The 14,884-nt window shown below is 47.2% G+C and overlaps 1 protein-coding gene across 3 annotated transcripts in view; it reads left to right on the forward strand.

The window, feature by feature from the left end:
* The window catches only part of GNG7 (G protein subunit gamma 7), a 74,138-nt gene that overhangs the window by 17,753 nt on the left and 41,501 nt on the right, over positions 1–14,884 (forward strand). Inside the window, exons 2-3 of one of the 3 annotated variants that reach the window (XM_083879881.1) lie at positions 4,027–4,093; positions 5,227–5,312. The exons of 1 other annotated variant lie outside the window; for it this stretch is intronic. The gene's annotated coding sequence lies outside the window, so the exon portion shown is untranslated. The remainder of the gene's footprint in view (positions 1–4,026; positions 4,094–5,226; positions 5,313–14,884) is intronic. One more of the 3 variants, XM_083879880.1, reaches the window with a different exon arrangement.

The raw sequence follows: 14,884 nt of genomic DNA on the forward strand, positions 1-14,884 counted from the left end.
CCCCTCTCATCCCCATCCAGATGTGCCCCAGCATACCTGGAATCCCCATCATCCCCATCCAGATGTGTCCCAGCACACCTGGAATCCCCATCATCCCCATCCAGATGTGTCCCAGCACACCTGGAATCCCCATCATCCCCATCCAGATGTGTCCCAGCACACCTGGAACTCTGTCACCCCATCCAGATGTGTCCCAGCACACCTGGAATCTCTATCATCCCCATCCAGATGTGTCCCAGCACACCTGGACCCCCTTTCCCAGGGTGGCTGTGTCACCTCTGTCCCCTCCCAGGCTGTCCCAGCTCTGTGGCTTTGTCACCCTGACCCTGCAGGGAGTGGAGAGGGGAAAACATTCCCAGTTGGGAACTGGAAAACTGGGAAGGGGAAAGCTGGGAATTGGAGCAGCCAGGCAGCAACTGGAGGCCCCAGTCATCGGTGTGAGCTCCAGGAAGCTCAGAGAACAAAGGGAGGAGAGTTTTCCAAATTCCCAAAGAAATGGGTGAGTTTTCCAAATTCCCAAAGGGATGGGTTTTCTCAATTCCCAAAGAAATGGATTTTTCTCAGTTCCCAAGGAAGTGGATGAGAGTTTTCCCAATTCCCAAAGAAATGGATCAGAGCTTTCCCAATTCCCAAAGAGGTGAGTTTTTCAAATTCCCAAAGAAATGGGTTTTTTCCCAATTCCCATAGAAAGGGATGAGAGTTTTCCCAGTTCCCAAAGAAATTGATTTTTCCCAGTTCCCACACAAAGGGATGAGGTTTCCCCATTCCCAAAGAAGTGAATGAGAGTTTCCTGCAGCCCGAGCCATCCCTGCCTGCCCCAGGTGCTGCTCCCTGCCCTGATCCGGGCTGGGTCTGCAGTTAATGATTGCTCAGGGATCAGCAGTTCCCTCCCTCTGCAGAGCCCAGCCTGCCCTGCCCTGCCCTGGCTCTGCCCTCCTGCTGCTCCCCTGCTTGGTTCTGGTCACCCCTGGAACAAAAAAACCCCAAATCTGGGATAATGTCATTGTAGGACACAAAAGAAAAACTCCAAATATTTCAGAAGGCAAAGAGCATAGGGGAAAAAAAAGGCTTTTATTGTCTAATTTTTACTACTCGTTTGGGATTTCACTCTTTTTTGGAATAGAAGGATTCAAAGGCAGGTCTGAGTTGATACAAACTGGGATTTTTTGATCCCAAATTCTGCGGATGAGCAGGGAAAAAGGTGTTCTGATACAGACTGAACAGGATTTGTGAATAGGAAAAACACCTCTCTAATCTTGTTGGTTGAACCAGAGAAACAGCAAAACACCTCCTGGAGAAAGATTGTTCTGAGGAAGGAGAGTTGTTTGCCAGGATTGTTTTGAGAAGAAACTTTCTTGGGAACTTTTTTTCCTTGGAGAAAAGTTAGCAGGTGCCAGCAGGCTGAAACGTCTCAGGTTTAGAAATCTCAGGCCCACAGGATAATAATTTGTATTCTCTGCTCCCCGTGGGGTTTATTCCCATAAAATTCCAGTGTGAATTGGGGATTTCTCTGCTGGGAACAGAGGAGTGAGTTCTCCGGGGTTTTGCTGAGGAATGAAATGTGGAACACAACCCTGGCTGGGATATTTAACCTGGAGCCGATGACAAATCCCCGGGTTTTATCAGGGCTGGGTTTATCAGAGGTGTTTTCCCTGGGAGGAGTGAAAATCGTTGGGAAGGTTCCTTAAGGAAGGAAGAGGGTTTTTTGTTTAGGGAAGCAAAGCTCCTTAACCACATCCTGGTCACTTGTATGAAACAAAACAAGGAACTGAGGAGGTGTGAAAGTTGTGAGGGGCTGGGGTGTGGGGGAAATATTGGGATGTGGGGAAAATATTGGGATCTGGGGACAACATTGGGATGTGGGAAAACATTGGGAAGTGGGGAAAACAGTGGGATGTAGGGAAAATACTGGGATGTGGAGAAAATACTGGAATGTGGGGAAAGCATTTGGATGTGGGGAAAATATTGGGATATATGGAAAACATCGGGATATATGGAAAGCATTGGGAAGTGGGGAAAGCAGTGGGATGTACAGAAAATACTGGGATGTGGAGAAAATATTGGAATGTGGGGAAAACATTGGGATGTGGAGAAAGCATTGGGATATATGGAAAACATTGAGATGTGTGGAAAACATCAGGATTTTTGCACAAATCTGTGCCCTGTCCATGAGGATGAGGCTCCTCAGCTCCTCAAACCCTTCCCTGAATTCCCTCAGTTTCTTTGCTTCTGCTGTGCCACGGCCCAAACTCTGCTTTCTTTCTTTCTTTTTTTAAAAATATTTTTCCCCTTTTGCAGATGTCATTCTCTGCCACCTGACAAAGGAGCAGAATGCAGCAATTTTCCCTAACCTAAATAGTGGCTCTGTATTTCCAGCTCCCCTGGAACTGGAATTAATTTAGTGTGTGGGCTTTTTAATTGGCTCGTTGTGGGGAGGAACAGAAGATGAAATGCTGCAGCTCTGCCTTCCTCTTCCCTTTCTCCCCTCAAATCTTTGTCACTCTCCTTGTCTTTCGCTTCCATGAGTCGCTCAGGTTGTTTTTCCCCAGTTTCTTTTGTTGAAACTCCTCTCTGCCAGGCTCGGGAATATCAGGGATGGGGCTGCTTCCTTCAGCCTGTGACAAATCCCTGTGATTGAGGGAGGGAGCTGGGAATGGTTTCTGCACTCCTGGGGGGGCTGGGATGGGTTTGGGAGGTGGGGAATGGAGGGAGGGATGGAGAGAGGGATGGATGGATGGATGGATGGATGGATGGATGGATGGATGGATGGATGGATGGAGGGAGGGATGGATGGAGAGAGGGATGGAGGGAGGGATGGATGGAGAGAGGGATGGATGGATGGAGGGATGGATGGATGGATGGATGGATGGATGGATGGATGGATGGATGGATGGATGGATGGAGAGAGGGAGGGAGGGATGGATGGATGGATGGATGGATGGATGGAGGGATGGAGGGATGGATGGATGGATGGATGGATGGATGGATGGATGGATGGATGGATGGATGGATGGAGAGAGGGATGGATGGATGGAGGGATGGAGGGATGGATGGATGGATGGATGGATGGATGGATGGAGAGAGGGATGGATGGATGGAGGGATGGAGGGATGGAGGGAGGGAGGGAGGGATGGATCCAGGGATGGAGGGAGGGATGGATGGACAAATGGATGGACAAATGGATGATGGATGGAGGGATGAATCATGGATGGAGGGATGATAGATGATGGATGGATGGATGGATGATGGATGGATGGACAGACAGATGAATGGATGCAGGAATGGCTGGATGATGGGTGATGGACAGAGGGATCCATCCCTCGTTCCCACAGAGCCCTCTCCAGACTCAGATGTGGAATTGCAGAGCCTGGCAGTGCCAGACCCCTCAGGAAACACTTTCCCCTTCACCAAAAAATCTCTTTTGGAAGAGATGTGTTCAGAGGCAGGTCTGAGCTGATAGAAATTGGGGTTTTTATCCCAGATTCCACAGGTGAGCACAGAGAACTCACCTCAGGTGCCACCTGCCTCATCCTCACTAAACATCTCCTTGAGGACTTTTGGGATTTCACCCTCATGCCAAAAAAAAAATCTTAAAGGCAGGTCCTGAAGATAAAGAAATGTAAATAAAGCACCCCAAAGGACACACCCAGCTGTGGCTGGGTGGATTTAAATAGTTCTGGAATGGGCTGGATTCCAGCAGGGAAAAAACAGGGGAAAAACCTGAGAAAAACAGGGAAAAAAACAGAGGAAAAAAGTGGGAAAACAGGAAAAACAAAGGGGGAAACGGGAAAAATGAAGAAAAAAAACAGGGAAAAATGGGGGGAAAGCAGGGATAAAACAGGGGGAAATAAGGGAAAAAATGGGAAAAAAGGAAAAAAAAACAGGGAAAAAAATGGGCTTCTGGAAATGGGGGAAAAGGTATGAGGTGCCTCAGCTGGTGGGTTCAAACCTGGCGTTGAGAGGAGCTGGAATTCCCTGCAGGATCCTTTCAACTGCTGAACATTCTCCCCATTTCTTTTCTTTTAGGAGATTTTGTCCTTTTCCCCCTGCAGTGAGTGCCCAGAGTGCCACAGGAGGTGGGACACCTGCCCAGGTAGGTGCCAGCAGCTCCCACAGGCACCCAAACACCTCCTGGGCCCCAAATCAGGGCATCTCCCACCCAAAATTCAAGTGGGAAGGGTTCTAAACCCATCCAGTCCCAAATCACGGCATTTCCCACCCAAAATTCAGGTGAGAAGGATCCCAAAACCCATCCAGGTCCAAATCTGGGTGTTTCTCACCCCAAATTTGGGTTTTAAGGATCCTAAAGCCCATCCAGTCCCAAATCTGGGCATTTCTCACCCAAAATTTGGATAGAAAAGTATCCCAAAGCCCCTGTAGCCCCAAATCAGGGCATTTCCCACCCCAGATTTGGGTTTTAAGAATCCCAAAGCCCCCCTGGCCCCAAATCTGGGCATTTTTCATCCAGAATTTGGGTTTTAAGGACCCTAAAGCCCATCCAGTCCCAAATCAGGGCATTTCCCACCCAAAATGCAGTTGGGAAGGATCCCAAGGCCCATCCAGGTCCCAATCTGGGCATTTCTCACCCAAAATGCAGGTGGGAAGGGTCCTAAACCCATCCAGTCCCAAATCTGGGCATTTCTCACCCAAAATTTGGATAGAAAAGTATCCCAAAGCCCCCGTAGCCCCAAATCAGGGCATTTCCCACTCAAAATTCGTGGGGAGAGGATCCCAAAGCCCATCCAGGACCAAATCTGGGCATTTCCCACCCAGAATTTGTGTTTAAAGGATCCCAAAGCCCCCCAGCCCCTCCCAGCACCCCGGGGTGCTCCAGCCTGTGCAGGGTCCCCTGTGCCGGGTGGGGCTGTCCCTGCCCTCAAAGGGGACACAAAAACCTGATGTGGATGAGCTGCCCCTGAACTGGAATTGTTGTTGTGAATTCCATCATTTTCCCTGGATTTCTCTGATCCTTCATGTCCCTTCCATCCCAAACCCCTCTGTGACCCCACAACATCCTCCACTCCTTCATTCTTTCAATATTCTCCCTCTTCAAAACCCTTAATTTAAAAAAGAAAATCCGAGTTTTGATGGGAATACCCAAAGGTTATTGAAGGTGACTGACCTGCCTCAGCAGCAGCTCCAGAGTTGTTCCCTCGTTTTCCTCCCAGGAATAACCAGCCAGGCTTTTCACAGTTGTTTCTTGAGCAGAAATTTATTTTTTTTTAGGAGATTCCAGCGGGTCTTTTTTGTGCTCAAATCCCGGTTTGGAGTGTCCAAGAGAGGGCACTGTGTCCCTGGCAGTGGAGCCCTGGGTGAGCTCCTCATCCCTGCGAGCTGACTAATTAACTGATTAACACACTCATTAGCGGCTGCTTTTGGGGCTGCTCCTTTCCCTGCGTCCCTGGCAGCCTTTCCTCTTGCTTCACTTTGCTAAAAAAAATCATAAATCCAAAAAAAAATGTCCTTTCGCTGTCCCACTGACGTCACTTTGGCCTGATTTGTGCACTTGGGGTGTCCTCCAGGAGGATGTGGGATTGCTGGGAGGCTGAGATTTGTCCAAACCAGCAGGAAAATGGGGAAAAAAAATTAGAAAACTTCAGGGAGGTTGTTGTTGTTGTTGTGATTTGTTGTGGGAAAAGTTGCTGCTCTGGCTCAGAGGAAATGTTTGTTCACAGGGGAGGGTCCCCCCTGAGCACTCAGGGCTGGAGAAATTCATTAAAAATAATAATTCCAGGGGACAACAGGACAGGTTTGACCCTAAATGAGGAGGAAAATGAAAAAAAAAAAAATTAGGAAAACTCAGGGAGGTTGTTGTTGTGATTTGTTGTGGGAAAAGTTCCTGCTCCAGCTCAGAGCAAATCTTGTTCACAGGGGAGGGTCCCCCCTGAGCATTCAAGGCTGGAGAAATTCATTAAAAAAATAATTCCAGGGGACAACAGGACAGGTTTGACCAAAACCAGGAGGAAAATGGGGAAAAAAAGGAGGAAAACTCAGGGAGGTTTTTCTTCTTGTGGGAGAAGTTCCTGTTCTTTGTTGTGGGAAAAGTTCCTGCTCTGTCTCAGAGAAAATAATTTTTCACAGATTTTTATGGATTTTTCCAGCCCTGGGTGTTCAGGGGGGACCTGACAGGAGGGGACAGCCAGGGGAGGGTCCTCTCTGGGCACTCAGGGCTGGAGAAATCCATAAAAAAAAAGAAAATCCAGGGGACAACAGGACAGGTTTAACCCTAAAGGAGGAGGAAAATGGGGAAAAAAATAGGAAAACTCAGAGAGGTTGTTGTTGTTGTTGTGATTTGTTGTGGGAAAAGTTGCTGCTCCGGCTCAGAGCAAATCTTTGTTCACGGAGGAAGGTCCCCCCTGAGCACTCAGGGCTGGAGAAATTCATTAAAAATAATAATTCCAGGGGACAACAGGACAGGTTTGACCCAAACCAGGAGGAAAATGGAAAAAAAAAAAAAAAAAAAAGAGGAAAACTCAGGGAGGTTTTTCTTCTTGTGGGAAAAGTTCCTGCTCTAGCTCAAAGAAAATCTTTTTTCACAGATTTTTATGGATTTCTCCAGCCCTGGGTGTTCAGTGGGGATCTGACAGGAGGGGACAATCAGGGGAGAGTCCCCCCCTAAGCACTCAGGGCTGGAGAAATCCATTAAAAAAAAAAAAAATCCAGTGGACAACAGGACAGGTTTAGCCCTAAATGAGGAGGAAAATGGAAAAAAAAAAAAGGAAAATCCAGGGAGGTTTTTCTTCTTGTGGGAAAAGTTCCTGCTTTGGCTCAGAGCAAATTTTTAATCACAGATTTTTATGGATTTCTCCAGCTCTGAGTGCTCAGGAGGATTTAAAGCTCAGCCCTGGATGTTTTGGTTGTTCCCCTGGAGCAATTGTTGGATAATTTGATATTTCTGGTGGGGTGTTTTTAGGTGCAGCCCTGGAGCTGGGGATGTTCCTGGAGCTGGAAGGGGCAGGATTGAACCTGTGGTGCTGATCCAGGGAGCCAGGCCAGGGGAGGAGCTGGGAAAGGGCTGGAGAGAATTCCTGAGAGAGTTGGGAAAAGGCTGGAGAATTCCTGGGAAAGGAGATGGAAAATTCCTGAGGGAGCTGGGCAGGGGCTCAGGCTGGAGCAGAGCAGGACCAGGGGAACATCCCCGATGTCCCCAAGGCCCTGACAGGAGGGGACAGAGGGGACAGGAGGGGACAGAGGGGACAGCCGGGGCTCTGCCCCCAGGGGACACCAGGACAGGAGGGAACGGCCTCAGGGGGCTCCAGGTGGGACAAGAGCAGGAATTCCCTGATGGAAATGGTTGTTAAACCTTGGGAAGAGCTGCCCAGGGAGGTTTGGAGTCTCCACCATCCCTGGGGGTGACACAGAGACCCCTGGGGGTGACACAGGAGCCCTGGGGGTGACACAGGAGCCCCTGGGAGTGACACAGGAGCCCTGGGGGTGACACAGGAACCCCTGGAGGTGACACAGGAACCCTGGGGGTGACACAAGAGCCCTGGGGGTGACACAGGAGTCCTGGGGGTGACACAGGAACCCTGGGGGTGACACAGGGACCCCTGGAGGTGACACAGGAGCCCTGGGGGTGACACAGGAACCCTGGGGGTGACACAGGAACCCCTGGAGGTGACACAGGGACCCTGGAGGTGACACAGGAGCCCCTGGAGGTGACACAGGAACCCCTGGAGGTGACACAGGGACCCTGGAGGTGACACAGGAGCCCTGGGGGTGACACAGGAACCCTGGAGGTGACACAGGAACCCCTGGAGGTGACACAGGAGCCCTGGGGGTGACACAGGAACCCTGGGGGTGACACAGGGACCCTGGAGGTGACACAGGGACCCCTGGGGGTGACACAGGAACCCTGGGGGTGACACAGGAGTCCTGGGGGTGACGCAGGGACCCTGGAGGTGACACAGGGACCCCTGGGGGTGACACAGGAACCCTGGGGGTGACACAGGAGCCCTGGGGGTGACACAGGAGCCCCTGGAGGTGACACAGGAGCCCTGGGGGTGACACAGGAGCCCTGGAGGTGACACAGGAGGCCCTGGGGGTGACACAGGAGTCCTGGGGGTGTCCCTGGTACCCCTGGTGGTGACACAGGAGCCCTGGGGGTGTCCCTGGTACCCCTGGAGGTGACACAGGAGCCCTGGAGGTGACACAGGGACCTCTTGAGGTGGCACTCAGAGCTCTGGGCTGGTGACAAGTTTGGGATCTTGGATTTGATGATCTTTTCCAACCCCAATCCTCCCCTGATCCTGATTTTTTCCCCATTTTTTACTCCCTCTGTTGTGCCAGTCAGGACTCTCACACACCTTTCCAGCTCTCACTTCTCCCCCATCCCTGCAGTGACACAAATCCCATTTTTGGGGACTCAGACCCTGCAGAAGTGGAGCTGCCCTGGCCCAGGAATCCCAGAGGTCATTAAGACATTTAATTGTCTCACTAATTGCCCGGATCGAGTTGCTGATCCCGGAGGATTGAGGTCACTGGTGTAACACAAACCACACTGAAACAACCTCAGAAACTGCTCTGAGGTGAAACAGCCTCATTTAAACCCAAAATTCACTTCCAAATCCTTTCTCTGAACATTTTCCCTCCTTTTTCTTCAGGGAGCTTTTCCCAGCTGGAAGGAAAAATGGGAATTTTCCCTCCCTGGGGAGCGCTGGGTCCGTTTGGAACCAGGGCTGGTTTATTAAGATTATTTTGATTATTATTAAGGGATTTTAAACAGCTCAATATTGAATATTTTACTGGAGAAATTCCCAAATTGCTGGAGCAATTGTGGGATAACTCTGCAGCCTTCAGAGTTACAAATCAAATTCCTTTTCCAGGGGCACTCCAGGAATCCCAAACCTCAGCATCCCACTGGTATTTACAGAGAAATGGAATAAAATAAAATAATAAATGTCAGGAATTCCCCCTCAGCCGGGTCCTCCTCCACCTCCTCTTCCCCTGCCACGCACTTGGGGATGTGGAATTTAAAATTCCTGTAACTTTTGAGGACATTATTGGTGTGGATTTAAAAATTCCTGCCCTTTTTGGGGCATTGTTGGTGTGGGTTTAAAAATTCCTGCAGTTTTTGAGATGTTGTTGGTGTGGATTTTAAATTTCCTGTAAATTTTGGGGATGTTGTTGAATGAGATTTTAAAATTCCTCCTATTTTTGAGATGTTATTGGTGTGGATTTTAAAATTCCTGCTGTTTTTTTGGGCTGTTGTTGGATAGAGTTTTAAAATTCCTGCTGGTTTTGGGACATTGTTGGAATGGAATTTAAAATTCCTGTAACTTTTGAGGACATTGTTGGATGGGATTTTAAAATTCTTGTCATTATTAGAATGTTGTTGATGTGGATTTTAAAATTTCTCCCCTTTTTGGGATATTGTTGGAGTGGATTTTAAAATTCCTGTAATTTTTGGGATGTTATTGGTGTGGATTTTAAAATTCCTGCAGTTTTTGGAACATTGTTGGAGTGGATTTAAAAATTCCTGCCCTTTTTGGGACACTGTTGGTGTGGGTTTAAAAATTCCTGCTGTTTTTTGGGATGTTATTGGTGTGGATTTTAAATTTCCTGTAATTTTTGGGGATGTAGTTGAATGAGGTTTTAAAATTCCTCCTATTTTTGAGATGTTATTGGTGTGGATTTTAAAATTCCTGCTGTTTTTTGGGATGTTGTTGGTGTGGATTTTAAAATTCCTGCTGTTTTTTGGGCTGTTGTTGGATGGTATTTTAAAATTCCTGCAGTTTTTAGGACGTTACTGATACAGATTTAAGAATTCCTACTGTTTTTTGAATGCTGTTGGTGCAGATTTTAAAATTCCTGTAATTTTGGGGATCTTATTGGTGTAAATGTTAAAATCCCTGCAGTTTTGGGATGTGATTGGTGTGAATTTTAAAATCCCTGCAGTTTTGGGATGTGATTGGTGTGAATTTTAAAATCCCTGCAGTTTTGGGATGTGATTGGTGTGAATTTTAAAATCCCTGCAGTTTTGGGATGCTGTCAGTGATATAAAAGTTCCCCTCTGGATCCTGGCAGAGCCTTTGGGCTGAAATAATCCCATTAAACCTCCAGAGCAGGGCAGGGGATTGTCCCTGGTTCCATCTGCAGGAATTTCCCCAAACTGGACCATTTAAACACACATTTTATATAAATTTTTTATTGCTATTTCACCCTCTGAAAGGAGGAAAAGGTGATTTTTAATTTTTATTTTGGATAAAAGGGAAGCTGGAGAGTCAAAGCCATCCCTGGAGTGTCCCGAGCACAGTTTGTTCCCTCAGATTTTAAAATCTCATTTTCCAAACAACTCCTGGAAATTGGCATCCAGAAGAAAAAGAAAAAAACAAAAAAACCCTTTTATAAACAGCTCTGAAATGAGTCCTGTTGTTTCCTTGTCCTGAGGAAACTCTTCAGGGCTTTAAGGAGATTCTGAGAACCCCAAATATTTCCTGAGGAATCTTTTCCTGTCAGGAATAAACTCCTGCTGCCTCCAGGGTTTATTTTAATTTTTATTTTATTTTTTTTTTCCCTCTTTTGCTCAGAGGAAAAACCAATTCCTGGGCAGGAATTCCTGAAGGGTTGGAAAAACCGTTTTGGAATATCCCAGGGGGGGAAATGTGCTGCTCCTTTTCCTCAGATCCACAAAGTGTTTTGTGCTTAAACTGAATTAATTTGATTTATTTCCTGGAGTTTCACCTTTCCCCCCATGAATCCACCTGTGCACAGGTGTGTGAAATCCCAAAATTCCTCCCAGGGGCAGGATTTGCCTTTGGGAAGATTTTTAAATCCCAACTGTGGTCCCTGAGGTCCCATCCAGTGATTTCCTGAGCTCACATCCCTGGGGATGTAAATCCATTTTTGTTTCCCTTTTCTCCAATTCTTCCTCTTTTTAGGGCTTTAAAAATAAAATATTCCAGAGCCTTTTTGGCCAGCACAAAATTCCAAATGAGCAAATGAGTTCTGGCTGCAGCAGCTGCTCCTAAAAAAAAAAAAAACAAAAAAAACCAAAAACCCAAAAAAATCCCCAAAATTACCTGAAAAGGGCACAGTGAAAGAAGGAGCTGCTCATCGCTTGGAGGAGCTCCCTCCAAAGGGAAAAAAATTCACATTTCAAGCTCAGCCCTGGATGTTTTGGGGTGGTTTTTCCTTGGTGCAGTTTTTGGATAATTTGTTATTTCCAGCGGGGTGTTTTTAGGGATGTGACAAGTGCAGCTCTGGGGGTTTTTCCTGGAGCTGCTGGAAGGGGAAAGGATTGAACCCAGGGAGGGGAGTTAATCCTGGAAATTAATTAATAAATAAATTAATTAATTAAATTCTGGCAGCAGGATTTGAGGGACATTTCCATAATCCAATCCTGTTCTGGCACCGGGACAATTATAATGAGGGAAAAAAAACAAAGTTCTGTTCTGAGGCTTCTTTTTAAAGTTAATTTTAAAGTTTTTCCTCATTGGGAAAGAGCTGTTGGGGTGTGGGATGGCACTGCTGCCTGTCAGGGAAATGATGAAATCCCAAATATCCCAGAGATGAAATCCCAAATGTCCCAGAGGTGAAATCCCAAATACCCCAGAGGTGAAATCCCAAATATCCCAGAGGTGAAATCCCAAATATCCCAGAGGTGAAATCCCAAATATCCCAGAGCTGAAATCCCAAATATCCCAGAGATGAAATCCCAAATATCCCAGAGGTGAAATCCCAAATATCCCAGAGATGAAATCCCAAATATCCTGGAGATGAAATCCCAAATATCCCAGAGGTGAAATCCCAAATACCCCAGAGGTGAAATCCCAAATATCCCGGGAATTTGCCATAAGTCCAGAGGGGATGCAGTTGGTGAAAAGGATCTGCCGGAGGTTCTGTGGCGTTCAAAGGAAAACACAAAAGGACTCCAAACACACCCCGAGTGCCTTTGGGAAGGAAAACACCAAAGGAATCCAAACCAGCACCGAATTCCAGGGAAAAAACCCCACGGGAAGGAGGGATGGGCTGTGCTGTCACTGCAGGTTCCCAGCTCAGATCCACCTCCCTGCTCTGAAGGGAGGGATTTGTGGGGCATCAATGGGTTCATTTTACCTGGGAAAACGGGCTGGATCAGGGGCTTGGGGTGGGATTTGGGATGGGTTGGGAATGGGATTTGGAATAGGTTTGGAATGGAATTTGGAAAGGATTTGGAATGAGTTTGGAGAGGATTTGGGATGGGTTTGGAGGTGGGATTTGGGATGAGTTTGGAATGGGATTTGGAAGGGGTTTGGGATGGGTTTAGAATGGGATTTGGAAATAGTTTGGAATGGGTTTGGGATGGTTTGGAATGGGTTTTGGAGGTGGGATTTGGAATGGATTTGGAATGGGTTCGAAATGGATTTGGAATGGGTTTGGAATAGGTTTGAAGTGGAATTTGGAATGGGTTTGGAAAGGATTTGGAAAGAGTTTGGAATGGGATTTTGAATTAATTTGGAAAGGGTTTGGAATAGGTTTGAAATGGATTTGGAATAGGTTTTGGAACAGGTTTGGAATGGGTTTGGAATTGGTTTGGAAAGGATTTGGAATGGGTTTGGACTGGATTTGGAATGAGTTTGGTATAAGTTTGGAGTGGGTTTGGAATGGGGTTTGGGATGAGTGAGTTTGGGATGAGTTTGGAATGCATTCGGAATAGATTTTGGAATAGGTTTGGAATGGGATTTGGAATGGGTTTGGAATAAATTTGGGATGGGATTGGAATGGGTTTGGAATGAACTTGGAATGGGTTTGGAAGTGGGATTTGGAATGAGTTTGGGATGAGTTTGGAATGGGATTTGGGATGGGGTTTGGAATGAATTTGGACTGGGTTTGGAATAAGTTTGGAATTGGTTTGGAAAGGGTTTGGACTGGATTTGGAATCAGTTTGGAATGGGGTTTGAGATGATGAGTTTGGGATGAGTTTGGAATGAATTCGGAATAGATTTTGGAATAGGTTTGGAATGGATTTTGGAATGAGGTTTGGAATGGGGTTAGGAAAGGATTTGGAATGGGGTTTGGGATGATTTTGGAGCTGTCTGGATCTGGGGTGGTTTGTGTCCATCCCTCCTCCAGCCTGGAGCTGATTCCCGCAGCAGCTTCACCCCCCTGGAACGGTTTGGTTGGAAAATCCCTCTGAAATCAGGATTGCACCCCAAGTTTGGCTCTTCTCCCAAAATTCCTGCTGGTTTCCCCTGCCCCTGGCACCTCCCAGGTGCTGCTGGAATTCTGCCATCCCAGAGTCCTGCTCATCCCAGCTCCTTTATCACCTGTGGTGGTGAATTCCCTGGAATTCCCATCATTTTGGGTCCACTGCAGGATTCTGAAGGGAATCAGGACTGATCCTCATCATCCAGCTGCTCTTTTCCGTCCCTCCATCCCAAATCCAGTAAAGAATCCAGGGACTGGTGTAAAGAACCTCCCTGGAGCAGCAGGAATGGCTGGAAGTGCCCAATTCCAGAGGCTGGGAGTGACCTGGGGCAGTGGGAAAGGTGGAGCTGGGTGGGGTTTGAGCTTCTTCCAGCCCAAAACCTCCTGTGGGGTTGGTGATCCTCAGGGATTGTCCTGCAGCCTTTCCAGGGCCAGTTCCAAACCTGGTTCCTTTATCTCCAATTCTTTTTTGCTCTTCTGACCTGCCCCAAATTCAGGTTTTTTCTCTGCCCTCACAAAGAGCCACCCCTGGAATGTGAAATCTGTACAAATCCCTGTTAAAAAAAAAAAAAAAAAAAAAAAAAAAAAAAAAAACCAAAAAAAAAAAAAAACCAACAAAAAAACCCCACAACTTTAAACTGCTTTTTTTGGCCCTGAACCCTCTGCAGGAGGAGGTGAAAGGAACCCTGGCCTCAACTCCAGCCCAGAATCACTGACGTGGGTTTGACTCCTTTAGAAAAAAAAAAAAAAAAAAAACAACAAACCAAAACAAAAAATAATCCTGTTTGTGTTCAGCCAACGAGACTGGAAAACAAGCGGGGTCACATTTCAGCTGCGGTGGATTCTTGGAATCGGTTCCTGTCCGGCTCCGGGCTCTGACTTCAGCCGGGTTGAGCAACATTTGGCTGGGAAGGGGCCGGGGGGCCTCGGACGTGAGGCACGAGCAGTTCTGGGGGGGTTTTATTGGGAATTCTCCCAAGGTCAGCTCGTTCCTGCAGCCCGGGATTGAGGTTTTCTTGGAAATGGGACCTGGCGGGGTGTGTGTGGTGAAATGTTCTCTGGGGTGATGCAAATGCTGCTGATGAGGGTTTTGAGTGTTGCTCCTTTACCCCAGGAAAAGGGATGTGAACTCTTCTTCTTGGTGTTCTTCTCTAGAAGGGGGGAAAGTTCTTCATATTGCCCCCAAAAATGAGGGAAATTCCTCCTCTTCTTCATATTCCCCCCCAAAAATGGGGGAAACTCCTCCTCTTCTTCATACGCCCCCCGAAAAATGATACAAACTCTTCTTCTTCATGTTCTTCTCTAGAATGAGGCAAAGCAGCTCCTGTTCTTCATATTCCACCCCCCAAAAAATGGGGTAAACTCCTTCATATTCCCCCTGAAAAAAATGATGCAAACTCTTCTTCATATTCTCCTCTGAAATGGGAGAAATTCCTCCTCTTCTTCATATTCCCCCCAAAAATGGGGCAAAGTCCTCTTCTTCTCCTCATTTCCCCCAAAAAAGGGGCAAACACCCTCCTGTTCTTCACATTTCCCCCCAAAATATGGGTCAGACATCTCCCATTCTTCACCTTACCCTCTAAAATGGGGCAAACACCTCTCCCTGTCTAATTTCCCCCCAAAAGTGGGTCAAACACTCTCCTATTCTTCACATTTCCCCCCAAAAAATGGGTCAAACATCTTCAGTTTTTCACGTTTCCCCCCAAACATGGGGCAAACACCTCTCCCTCTCCTCATTTCCCCCTAAATGATACAA

The sequence above is a fragment of the Zosterops lateralis genome (assembly GCF_965231275.1).
Source record: "Zosterops lateralis genome assembly, chromosome: 29".
NCBI lineage: Eukaryota > Metazoa > Chordata > Aves > Passeriformes > Zosteropidae > Zosterops > Zosterops lateralis.